We start from the raw sequence: 14,256 nt of genomic DNA on the forward strand, positions 1-14,256 counted from the left end.
ATAGTACAAACCCCAGGGAAAGGGCATATCCCCCTACCCTGGGGACTATCGATCTCACATAGCTGTCAACCATCTGCATATGTCAACTAACATGGGTTGACAATACATAGGTCAACACACTAAAATTCTATTTATGACAGAAAACTCATAGATAGATAGACATGTATGTATGTTGCATGTATACTGTGTTAAGGATGTTTTTCAGTGAAATTAGAATATGAAAATATATTATAAAAAGTACACCCACTTAATGAAAATATTTGTGGGAAACTTCCTGTAAATCTGATTAGCTTATGGTGGTCAGATTTGAGGAAGAACTGGGATGATTTGATCAATGAATGGGCAGAACGTGGGTTTTACTGACCATACAAATATTCCGGTATACAACTGTGTGAAAAGCTCCTTTATGTGCAAATGGCTAGGACATGTGCCCTATACTTATATGTCACAATCAACTCAAACTCTATAACTTATGTAAAACAACTTCAAGACTTCAAGGTCATTACTACTCATTGTAACTTATATGTAATCAGGAAGAGTAACAGAGAACATGGCTCAATGAAATTTTCCCACCCAGGAAGCTTGCTAATTGTCAGAAAATCATAGATTCATAGAAGTTTCAAGGCTATTTTAGTCTGTTGACCATGCACATTGGGTCTATGTCAATTCTTCGAATGCTCACAATTTCAAACATTACATGGTCGAGACCAAACATTCGAAATTGCAAGTGTTCAAAGATTGACTTTCAACGGCACCGTATGGTGCAGATAGGGAGAATTTCCCTTTTCTGCACTGAAGTGCGGTCTCGAAGTTGGTATATATAAGTAGGGGGGTGTGGGGGGTGCAGGGGGCCTTGCCCCCCTGCTCACACTGTTCAGGTGTGTTTTTCTTTCTTTTTTTTTTTTTTTTTTTTTGATATTCGAACATCTAAATATCGAACAATTGGTCTCGGCCATGTAATGTTCGACATTTTGGATGTTTGAATATTTAACATAGACACTGTACATCATGCCAACACCCACCCTCAGCCTTTACCTCCTTTCTGAAGGCAGGAGAGGCTATTTAATCCCAAGGTACACTTAATAGTACTCACCAGTCATTCACATTATGTGTTAAGGAAGATGTTAAATTTGCTGCTTAATCTGTAGAGGAAGTTTTTTCTACAGAAGATGGAGACATTGTCTGATGAATCTATCCCACCAGCACATTCTGTTAATCTGTAGATGAAAGTTTGGGTCTCTGTTTCTGGAACTAGTTGAGATGCTAGACTTGCTGAACTACAGGAGATTGATGACATCAGGCCTGTAATCTCATAGTAAGCAAGGCAAAGATCAAATCTCATGATTCCATAAGGGACAAAGTACAAGCTAGGCCTTCTAATCTTTCCTGTTAGCTATGATTTTTAAGACCAGATATCTTTAGTTAGGAATCTCTGAGGCTTTCTGAGATTTTTGAGCGAGGTACATTGTGCCTCTACAATGGGCATTATCAGTGCTGAGCATAAGGAAATAATGATATCTTTGGACTAAAGCGATTACCTTTGGATATTAGGTGGGTTAATCAGAAGGATTTCCTGAGTACAATTGCCACATGATGATTAAGAGAGAGATAAATGTCAAGCCACTTGCCCAGGGCCCTGAATACTTTTTCATTTAGTTAGGGTGTGTTATATTATATGGTGTGGGTAATTCCTGTTTTCTGAAAGAAAAAAAAAATGCTCTACTTTTTGGCATTCAGTTTAAGCTCATTATCCATACACAAGGTATTAACTATGGCGGCCTCTTTCTGTAGGGTACAGATGTCTGAGGGGTTTTAACAATTATACTCAGTTAACAGACATATACAAATTTAGTTAACAGGATACCAGATGTATTACTTTTGAGATCAGAAAACCAGATGAAAAGCAAATGGACCCAGTACAGATTCCTGTATGACTCCACTTGCTACCTTAACAGTATCTGAGTTGGCACTTACCACATGGATTATATGGGATCTGTCTTTCAGCCAGTCAATAATCCATCTCACCATAGAAGGATTTATGTTTTAGATGAAAATGTTCTTACAACCCTAGTATGAGTTATGGTGTCAAATGTTTTGAAGAGATCTAGACAAGCTGTATTAGCAATGTGACCTCTATCTACAGTATGTTAATATGTGTGTGTGTGTGTGTGTGTGTGTGTGTGTGTGTGTGTGTGTGTGGGTGGGGGGGGGGTTAGAGGACGGCAAGTGTGTAAAGTCTGAGCTGAATTTATCTACTAATACTTTGCCTATGTCTTCCAGTAACAATATTTATGCAAAGGAGAAAACCAAATTGAGCAACACAAAAAAGGCAGCCCTAAGATATTCAAAGAAAAATATAGGTAAAGGCATCCAAATATGGAACATTTCACAATAAAAAATAAGATCACAAAGAGGGGGACGTAGAACTGATTAGTCAAGTAGAAGTTAAAAAAAATAGAAGATGAAGTATAGAAAGTCTAGCACAAGTCATATCACAGCATTATGGAACAACTAATCCACAAAGTAAGGAGAAACAGGAGGAGTAGAAGACATCTGAACAAGAAATATGAACATATGAAAGAAAAAGAGATTTAATATTGTGCAATAGATACGCAAAGGAGAAAGCAAAACTAATCACTGCAAAAAGAGCAGTACCAGAGATATCTTAAGTTCATAGGTTCATAGGTTGGTACTAAGCTATCGGCCCTAGAGCCTATACAAGCCTAGCCATAACATAACAATTCCTTGGTTATTTCTTCCCACACTGTCTAGCAGGGCGATTGACATGATCCCCGGGGTGAATTTCCTTTCTCCCATCCAATCAGTTTCCTGTTCTTTCCTGAAGAGTAATACAGGCAAAGACATCTGGATATGGACATTTTCACAATACAACAAATAAGAAAACAAAGGGGAAAAGTAGAAAAAAAGGATTAATAATGGAGAAGTTAAAGAAATTGAAAGTGAAGTTATGGAATACCTGCAAAATTAAGGATTTAGTTAAGAAAATTTAACTCACATAACAACACAACAGGATAGAGCAATGGACACCCAAATTAAGAAGAAACCAGTAGGGCAGGAAGCATCTTATCAGTTGACATGTAAAGATAATTTGGAGACCCACATAGGAAACCAGCACAAAGGTTTGGTTGGAGCTATACATCAAGGGAAAGAACAGGAAACTCTAGCAACTTTGACACAGTCAGTGTCGGAAAGTGATAAGCCAGTGAGTTCCCATATGAAAAAGCAATGGATGATACAGGGTGAAACTGAAGAGAACGTGGCACAGGAAGAAACTCTGGCATTTTCAATAGAATGCTGGCAAGAAATGGTGAGCAAAAATGTGCCCTCATTTTAGAAGAAAATGATCCAAGAGGAGAGTTGCTTGATTTAATAGAGATGGACAGACATATTAAGATCAATGAAAGAAATAGACTGCAGAAGGTCAATAAAACGCAGAAAGTTAGAAGTTTGATAAAACAAATGAACACTGTAATTAGGAATGTCCATAGACATTCATGCAACACAACAGAAGTAAATAGGATGCATTACTGTGCAGCCATGTTAATAACAAAGTCACAACACAAGAACACAGGGTAGTAAGGGAAAGGATGGGGAGAAATCAAAAGTCATCATGAAAGTATCGAATAAAGAAAACTATAAAACAAGAAATGTCATTGTTAGAAGAGTTTAGAAGAGGGAACAGATCAACAGAAATATTCAGAAAGACGTGATAAGAGCAATGCGTAGCATTTTAACGGATCAGGATTTATCTTGCACTCATGCAAATAATAAACTAAAAATATCAGCACAGGCAGAAAAATTTAGATACACAGATAAATATAAAGGAAAAGTACAAAATAAGCGATTTATTGATGACCCAAAAAAGTTTTATAGACAACTGGGAAACAAGGTAAAAGGAATTAAAAGACCACCAAAAAAGAAGAAATAGATACATTCTGGAGAAATATTTATGAAGATCCTGTGGAACATAACAAAGATACTAAATGGATAGAAGAAGTAAAAGAAAGAATAAGACAATCAAATGTACAGGATATGGAAGGGGATGAAGTAACCAGAGAGACTGAAACAAAGTTAAGAAAAGCCTCTAATTGGAAAACCTCAGGCCCAGATGCAGTACCTAACTTCTGGCTAAAAGTATTAACATCTTTGCATCAAGATTTAGCCATGAGTAAGAACTATTTATATGCTCATCCTGAACAGACACTAGCCTGGCTAACAACAGGAAAAACAATGCCCCTACTTAAGAGTGAGCCTCCTAGCTACCCCAAAAACTATAGACCAATAACTTGCCCTCCGATGACATATAAACTATACACTGGAACTGATGCCAACAGAGTTTATAGTCATTTAGAAGAAAACTCATTTATGGCAATAGAACAAACGGTAATAAAAGAAAGTCATATGGAACAAAGGATCATTTGTTGTTCAATAAAGTCATAGTGGGAGAACTATAAAAAGAGGAAGAATCTAAGTATCGCATGGACTGACTACAAAAAACATTTGACAGTATCCCACATTCATGGATGAAAGAGTGCTTAAAAGTGTATACTATACACCCTACACTGATAAACTACATCACAGCAATCATGAAACAGTGGTAAACAACTTTGCACTTAAACCATGATAAAGGATCAATTATTATTCCAGGGATAAAAATCCAAAATGGGATATTCCAGTGTGACTCTCTGCCACTGATGCTCTTTTTGCCTTGTCCTTAACCCATTAAGCTGTCTGCTTAACAGATTAGTCATGGTTGTAATTTGGCTCCCAGAAAGCAATAAAGTGGAAAAACTTATCATCTTCACTTTGTCAATGATTTAAAACTGTATAGCCCATACTAGAGGTACTGAAAGCACAGCTGCAAGTAGTCAAAACTTTTTCAGATGATATAAGAATGTCATTTTGTCCTGACAAATGTGCAAAAGCAACCTTTAAAGTAGGAAAGCTGCAACACCAATAAAATATCAGTTTGGGACATGAATGTGATATAAAAGAACTTGAGCAAGAGGGAGTGTATACATATTTGGGAACTGATGAAGGATCAACAATAAAACATGAACAAATGTGAATAAAATTCATTAAGGAATATTTTACAAGACTTAAATTAATCCTGAAAACAGCATTGACATCTAGGAACAAAGGTCAAGCTATAAACCAATTTGGTCTTCCTGTCCTAACTTACAGTTTTGGAGTGACTGACGCCCCCAAAAGGTGTTGGATAGATTAAATGGGAAAACAAGAAGGATGCTTCATGCTCATCAAATGATTTATAAATATCAGTGCATACCAATATTATATATCCCCAGTTCCGAAGGAGGTATGGGCCAGCTTGAGATTGATTACATGCATAGCTCTACAGTTGTGGAACTACATACATATCGGCTGACTTCACGAGACCCAAATGTTGTGAAAGTTTTAAAATATGAGGAGAATAAATCTAAGATGACTTCCCTGCTTAGTCTAGCAAAAGCACTTTTGTGTCATGGGACAATAGAAATCAAACCAGAAGTAGATAAAAATTAGGCAGCAACTGAATGTGCCAAAAAAAAAAACAAAAGAAAGAGTATTATATGAAGGATCAGATAAGAAGGCAAGAAATGTGGAAAATGCATAAATACAGTTGCAAGTATAGAAAACATCTGGAACAACCTCATGTTGATCAGGATCAAATGCAGGAATGGTTAAGGAGAGGTGAATTCAAACCAAAAGATGAAAGGTTAATACTGGCAGCCCAAGATAATGGACTAAATACAAGTTGATTTACAAAGTCCATTGAACATGTAGGAGAAACGGACAAATGTAGGTTTTGTAAAGCAGAACTGGAAACAGTTGCACATCTTGTTACTGTCTGTGACATACTAATGGCAGAAGGACTGTATACTGAAAGGCATAATAATGTGGCAAGACTGTTAGACTAGGGATTGTGCAAACATTATGACATTGGAGTAGTTGAAAAACACTGGAAACAGCCACAAAGCATCATAGAAAATGATGGTCTACATCACATGGGATCACCCATTACCAACAGTTCAAAAGACAGATGCAATAAAACCAGATATAGTGGTTCATGAGAAGAAGACAAAAGTAGCATTATTGAATTCATTACACCCAGTGACTACAGTGTCTTGTGTACAGAGAGAGGCACAAAGTCATAAAATATCAGGATTTACAGGCAGAAATGAGAGTAATGTTGAAGAAAGATACAGAGACAGTTCCAATAGCAGTAGGAGCAACTGGTCTTATAAAAAAGAATATACAATCATATTTAGATATGTTACCAATACAAAGATTTTGGAGAAATTAAAAAAGAGACATGGATCTGTTGTTGTTATGTAATAGCTCAGTGCATTGCTGGGTATTGCTTCTAAGGTCTCTAACAATATCTCAAAATGTTTTTGTGATTGAGCTTAACACTGGAAGCAATTTTCAAGTCATACCTATAAATGGAGGATTTGATTTTGCTTGAGTTCTTTATTAATCTTTTTGAGTTCACATGTAGAGGTTGGGCTGTGGTTTGTTCATATGACTTGTAAGTTTTTTTAGCTTGCTGTATAGTCTGTTTATAGTAGGGTCCCATTATATTGGTTTATTACTGAAACTGGCTTTGTATTTGTGTTTGAGGAAGACCAATGCCTCAATGCATGCATTTAGGTGAGCATAGAAAAAGTCTGTGAATGCAAAAGTGTGCAAGTGACAGGAGATTGCTTAAATTTCAGCAGGTCATCAACTAGCAGTTGTACATTTGACCTAGAATAGTTTCTAAAGACAGCATGGTTGGATGGTAAATCACCTCCCTCCACTAGTGAATATTACAGATTGGTGGTCAGATGTACTCAATGATGGGGCAAATACAGGAGTGGAACATGATGGGTTATATTGCTGAAGACTATTTTTGATCTAATGGAGACATGAAATAGTTGGTCTAAGGACCTAGTATTTATGAAATCTAAGAAGCATTGTCCATACTTATTTCTGGTAATGTAGATTTCCCATTTCATGGAAGGATCGCTGAAATCTCCCAGGGAATCATGATAGGTTCAGTTCAAAGGGACTCCAGTTTGTTTAGATATGCCTTGGTCAGCAAGTGGCATGGAGTGGGTCCAAAAGTTAGCTATGATGTGATACAGAGCTTTATTGACAGTAACTAGAATATGGAAGAGCTTAAGGTCATTGTAAGTCTAACTGTGATTTGACTTCTTAGAAATATGGACAATCACCCCCAAACAAGACAGAAATTTTCAGTGGCAGGTCTAAAAGAGTAGAACACGTTGAAATCCAGCACTGTTGGCATACTGTCACTGCAGTGAAACAGTGTTTCAGTAACTATGCACATATCTATATTTTATAGGTTCATAGGTTAGCACTAGGCTAACTGCCCTTGCGAGACAGTTTTAGCCTAACCCATTATCCCTTGTGAGACTCAAACCCTGCACCTTGTGTTTATAAAGCAAACACCTTAACCATTATGCCACCCTCCCAACCCATTATTTTTATTTTATTAGAGCGTCAGCAAAGCCATTAAGGAGTACAACTTCTTACTTAGGCTTCTAGTATTCAGCAGTGCTACCTTTATATAGTCTTAATTTTATTTGACTATGTTAGTAGTTTCAGGAGAATGACCTTATATAAAAAGGCACTATCTTGGAAGACAAAGTTTTGGCTATGTATGAAAGTAATGGGGAGAGGTGCAGGCCATCCCAAGAAAGCAAGTAGGGTTATCAGTCATCTTCTCCCAGGCTAATATTTACTGGACTTGCTTAGAATGACAACAACTTGGCTAATAATTAAAGTCTGTTAGCTCCTGCATGTATTGTGGTGTCATTCTTGGTGATGGTAAGATGTGACTGTAGACTTGTTTCCTACCAACCTCAGGATGAGCATTCTGAGAGTTCCATCATGTTCTGCTTCACATGATCCAAGCAGGTATGTCTCAAGTTGTTTACTCTCAAGTGATGATGGTGTATTTGTGCACATCACTATGGAGTCACCTGGGGCTAAAACGTTACCAGATGTGTTGGCTCAGCCTTGCTGCCTTAAAGGCATTAGATTGCCAGCTGGGTGACCGGTTTTGCTCTTTTACTTTTCTATGTCTATAGATGGTATTTGCTTGTAAGTATGATGCTATCTATCCTGTATGTGCTGCTATCTATCCCATATATCCAAAGCTACATCTTGGAGACCTTTTAGGTTTGGGCAGGGATTTCTTAAGCACCTCAGCCGAAGATGGATATTTCACTGACTTAAGACAATGTAGACATGGGTGCACAAGATCCGTGTCAGAGCTGACAACTTTTAGGTAATACTAATAGGTTTAGATTCAGATCCAGCTTCTAAGGCTAGTAAATACCTAATCCTCTCACAAATAGATTCATCTAGTGGAAGAAGCAAATGGTTGTCAGTATGAGGCAGTTGTTACATTGCCTCATGGTGTCTAGTGTTATCTGGCTGGATACAGATGGTGAAAGAGACAGTAACTTCATGGTTCAAAGTGCCTGGTATATAAGGAGTACACTGAAAAGGTTTTGTTGTAAGAAAGGGTTTTTATACTAATATTTAGGACACAGGTAAAGTTTGCTATTCTTTCTTGGTTCATTTAGCTGTTATCAGTGCAATTAACACTCTCCCCAATAAAAAACCTACCTGTCACTATGGAGTTCCAGCCTACTTCAGAAACTGTATCCTTCACTTGCATGTCAGCACTCGATTTTCAGAGGCAGTATAGTAACTCTCTCATAATTAATGACATCCAGCTTATTCTAACTCATACTGGTTCTAACTGCAAAGGATGTACATATTTATCTAAACTGGAGGTTAAGCTTGGCATCCCATCCACTGTCAGTAAACATTACCATAAAAACAAAACTTTACTGTAGCATGCTGAGATAGGAAATCATTGCCTAAGCCTCTTTGGTGTCGTAGACATCATACATTGCACAAATACTAAAAATACACCTACATCCGCATCCAGTGTTGTTGTTAGTGGGTGTAATATGTACTCTACACTTGTATCTTTGAAGTCTCATAAGCCTGCAGCACATTCCAGAAATGCCTTAGATATTGCTGTCTCCATTGCAAGGCATACAGACAAAACACCTGGCAGGTTGGCAAAGGATACGAATGCCTTTTAACTGCTTCTCTTGTGCAAAGATTATGGATTTCACTAAGGTCCTTAGGCATCTACACCACTGCAGATACAGTTACAGCCTTATAGCTGCCCATGTAGGGCTGAATGATCTTAGGTGTTCTACCCATGGAATAGATACATAACCCATACAGATAGAAATTATTGAGCTGTTTATTTATTTATTTAACATTTGTTAACCGGGAAACTCCGACTTGGAACTAAGTCAATTTTCAGTGAAGGCCTGGGGAGAAAGGCACCAGATGCATGTCTTTGTAACGTGAGAGGAAACCAGAGCACCTGGAGGAAACCTACACAAATGCTGGGAGGACATGCAGACTCTCCACACAGAAGGCACCCCAGCCAAGAATCAAACCGGAAAACCTCTTGCTGTGAGGCAACAACGCTACCGCTGCACCACTGTGCCATCACTGCACTGCACTGTGTTTGGTCATAGACTTGAAGAAGACAAGGCCCTGTCATTAAGCAGCATTCTACTAACACTAAAATGATGCCCACATTCAAGCATAAACTAATTGGTTTCAATAATTCACTGCTAAGTTGGTGTCATTCTAGGGAGAATCCAATGTGGATATTTGCATGGGATGAACTGATCAATATACCTTCCTGCTTTGCCAGTGATGGCAGGCATTTGTCATCACTTGGTTTCTGCATGCTGGGTAAAACTTTTGATACCACCGTAGTGCCTTTTTAGGTTGAGTTCACCTAACAGACATCCACACATAGCAAACTTAATCTGAATAATGTCTGGTAGCACGGCTGCATGTTACAAGGCTAAACAACAAAATAACTGAAGTTGAGGCATTTCTTAACCTCAAAGACATCATCATCATTTGTGTAGTTACTGAAACCTGGATTGATTGTATTTATTTATTTATTTATTTATATACTAACATTTGATTATTGGGAAAGTCTAAATGGATAGGAACCCATTTTCAGTGGAGGCCAGGAGAAAGGCTCCAAAGTATTACAAAACATTTTAAGAATAATAATTTTACAGCCTTTAAAAATAATACAAAAACAAATGCAATTTAAATAATTATATCAAATTAGGCATAATATGAAAACATTGGCTACGAATAGATACAAGTTACATGACAATGATGTAACAGTTCCAGACGTTTTAGCCAGTTCATAGAGAAATAGGTTCATAGGTTCATAGGTTCATAGGTTCATAGGTTGGTACTAGGCTATCAGCCTGGCTATTTCTTCCCACATTATTTACTTTCCTGGTTATATTAAATTAAAAGTAAGCTAGTATAACACAAAGAGGAAATGCAATATGAAGTGAGAGAAAGGCAGGCTTATGGTATATTTAGAGAGAAAGTTAGGGGAGAGAAATTGATAAATGTAAGGAAGTGAGTGAAGAAGGGAGAGTAAGAAAATGTAAGGTATGACTAGGTATTTGTCCACATTTAGGGATATAGTCTACCCTGGTGTTGAGAAAAAATAGAGCCAGCTTTTGGCTAGGAAGTGTTACAGAATGGTTTTGCAAGATCGAAGGGTGGGTAATGACTTAATACATACAAATAAGGAGTCCTAGGCCTTAGCAACATGGTACAAGTACAGATAAAGCCAAGCAGATTTGATAGGTTCACGGACAGACAGGAGTTTTTGGTCATTGGATTGTAATGAACAACTAGAAACATAATTGCATAGAATAATATTTACTGCTGGACAAGCAGATGGATTCTGGATAATTTTATAGGTGGTAAGGAGTTGTGTATATGTTAGTTGGAGTTGTGAGTTACAAAGTCATATTTCAGTTACTGTTAAAGCTTCCTGAGTAAATTTTTGGAGCTGTGCCACACTGTCAGATGTACAAATGAGTGTGGAGTCATCTACATACTGTATTAGGAAGGCATGCTGTGTGGATGTGTTGAGGGTGTTGGTGAGAATGTTAAAGAGGAGAAAACCAAGGACAGAGCCTTGTGGTACACCGGTGGTGACCAGGAAGTTTGGGGGGAGGATGAAGTGCCATTTTACTGATTGATACCTATTGGACAGGTAGCTTTTACACCACAGAAGGGATGGCTGAGAGAGACCTAGTGAGGATATTTGAAGTAGAAGTTTTCTGTAACAAACTGTGTCAGAGGCCTTAGATAAGTCTAGAAATAAGGAGTTGTCTAGTTTGCTATTATCTCTAGCTTTATTGACAGTATCTCTAGAGGTTAGAAGTGCAGTGTTAATACTATGAGAAGGACAGAAGCCATGATGTGTGGTGGACAGGAATTCTTCCTACAGGTGATAGTTTAGCAATTGTTTTTGAATACATTTTTCAAGTATTTTGGAGAGAGGTGATACATTTGCTATAGGTCTGAAAGTTAGTAATGTCTGTGGAATTTCCTCCTTTGTGCAGAGGGATAATGTGTGACTTTTCCAGAGATAGAAAATGTGGGATTCCCAGATTGACCTTTTTATAAGGATTGAGACAGGGAAAGCAATGCTATTGACTTATATTTTAAGGTATTAACTGGAAAGCCATTACCTTAAGTAGAGCATGGTTTGAGTTTGTTTAAGAGTAGTTTTATATAGGATATGGGCACAGGATTGAAGGTAAAAATGGATGTAGTGATATGTGGCTGCTGGACAGGGTTAGGATTAGATGTTAGGGAATTCTTGGTTAGACATGCTATACTATCTATGAAATAGGATTTGAAACATATTGCAGTTTTAAGTGATGAGTTATTGGGAAAGGGGTTAGGATTGAATTCATGACCAGGATGCACAATTTCTTTAATAGTTATCCAGAATTTTTTAGGTTGTGTTCACTATTATTCTGAAAGTTATTATAGAATATATTTGTTTGTCTTCATTAATTTGCTTTTCAGCATAATTGTGAAGCATTCCAAAGTTTTCAAGATATTGTGGTGATTTGTATTTTTGTCATTCTTTCACTGCTTTTTCTCTATCCTTCATTAGCAGTCTATTCTTTTTGGATAGCCAAATTGCATTATTTGTTTTTACTTTTCCTTCGAGGAGGTGAACGGCTATTTAGAATATTCAGAAATACTGTACAGATTCATTTACAGCATCATATAGGGGTGGATTTTTATGAAGTTCCGGTTAATAGATAATAGATTAGTAATGAACATTTCTGGGTTAAACTTGGAAAGCTTGTATGCTGTTTTATAAACATGTTGTAGGCTTCACACTCAAGTGCAACAGCCTTTTCTGAACATTTTATACTGTTTTAAGTACTTTTTCTGCTTAAATTAAAACAAAACAAAAAAACAAAAAACAAAAAAAAAACAAAAGACCCCCCAAAATACCATCTCTACTGCTTGTTTCCCATCCTTTCCTATACTCGAATATTCAGATCCCAGATCTGCTGGTTTCAGGATTTTAGTTTGTGTTTCTGAGAAGTCCACACCTTGTTGTGCCAGTGGGAGGTCTTTCTGCTTATCAGTGAGAGTGGTAAGCACTACAGCAGCCTATCTTCTGCAAGAGGAGTGGTCTCTAGCTCTGAAATTTACGTTTTGGCCGGTTTGGGCTAATTCCTACCCCTTTTAAATTTTTGAGTTAAAAACCCATGTTTGTGCAGGTCTGTGCTTGTTTTAGCTTGGTGGATCCTGTTTGGGCATCCTGCAGACTACTACAGCACCAGGAACAAGAAGGAGAGACTCTTTTGCTGTTCTAAGTACCTTTTTGGCTTTCTTTTAACTTTTTTAAGCTAATCACACTTTAAAAAACAATTTTTTGCTGTTGTTTGCTGTATTTCTGCTGCATTGTACTGTTAATTAATTTTTACTGTGTGTGCACTTGTTTTACTTGCTAAAAACTTAAAATTTAACTGAATTTATAACTGTAGGCATCACACTCAATTGTGACAGGCTTTTCTGTGCATTTTATACTGTTTTACGTACCTTTTCTGCTTAAATTAAAAAAATACTATCTGTACTGCTCATTTCCCACACTTTCCTATACAAGAATAGTCTGAATCCCAGATCTGCTGGTTTTAGGACTTTAGTTTGTATTTCTGAGTTGTCCAGACCTTGTTGTACCAGTAGGAGGTCTTTCTGCTTATCACTGAGAGTGGTAAGCACTACAGCAGTCTATCTGCCCCAGGAGGAGTGGTCTCCAGCTCTGAAATTTACCTTACTGACCGTTTTGGGCTAATTCCTATCCCTTATAAGTTTCTGAGTTAAAAACCCATGTTTGCGTGGGATTTGCACAAGTTTGCACATCACGCAGCACCTCTTAGCTAGGGTTAAACTATTCCTGGCACCATAAAGTCTGCTCTTCAGTTTTTCTAAACCTTATTGTGCCAGTAGGAGGTCTTTCTGCTTATCACTGAGAGTGGTAAGCACTACAGCAGCCTATCTGCCACAAGAGGAGTGGTCTCCAGCTCTGAAATTTACCTTATTGACCGTTTTGGGCTAATTCCTATCCCTTTCAAGTTTCTGAGTTAAAAACCTGTGTTTGCGTGGGTTTGCACAAGTTTGCACATCACCCAGTGCCTCTTAGCTAGGGTTAAACTATTCCTGGCACCATAAAGTCTGCTCTTCAGTTTTTCCCTTAGAACTAGCCAGATTCTTAGTTTTATAACCTGAATTTGCTTCTTCGTGCTCAACACTGATTAAGAACTTGTTGTAAGCACTAAATAAGTTACAAATTACTACAGCACTCAACCTTCCTCATTACCTAGAGGAAAACAGTTTTTGTACTTATCTACCTCATTTGCTTAGAGGAAAACAGCTCTTGTACTTACTTTCCTCACTTGTCTCGAGATAAATAGTGTTTATTCAGGCATTTCCAAGGGACAGCTTCTGGTGTTCTTTCCTGTCCACCTGATGAATTTGGGCATCTTGGGGCAATGTAGCAGTTGCCTCATGTACACCGACAAACATCTCCTCCTACCACCCAACACTACAACCTGTGAGAGATGCATTTATTTAGCCAAACTGGAGGTAAAGCTCTCTCAACCCAAGACTGAACTTGTCAGTCAGGAGGAGAAGGTAAACACCCACTCCACACCACACACACCACATAGTCCCAGTGCAGCTACACCACCAAGATCCACACATATATACACAAAATCATTCTCAGAGGCTCTCAGTAAGAATCTACCCAAACAACAGAGACCACCAAAG

Source organism: Protopterus annectens, chromosome 2.part1 (genome assembly GCF_019279795.1).
Source record: "Protopterus annectens isolate FY-2018-M chromosome 2.part1, PAN1.0, whole genome shotgun sequence".
NCBI lineage: Eukaryota > Metazoa > Chordata > Ceratodontiformes > Protopteridae > Protopterus > Protopterus annectens.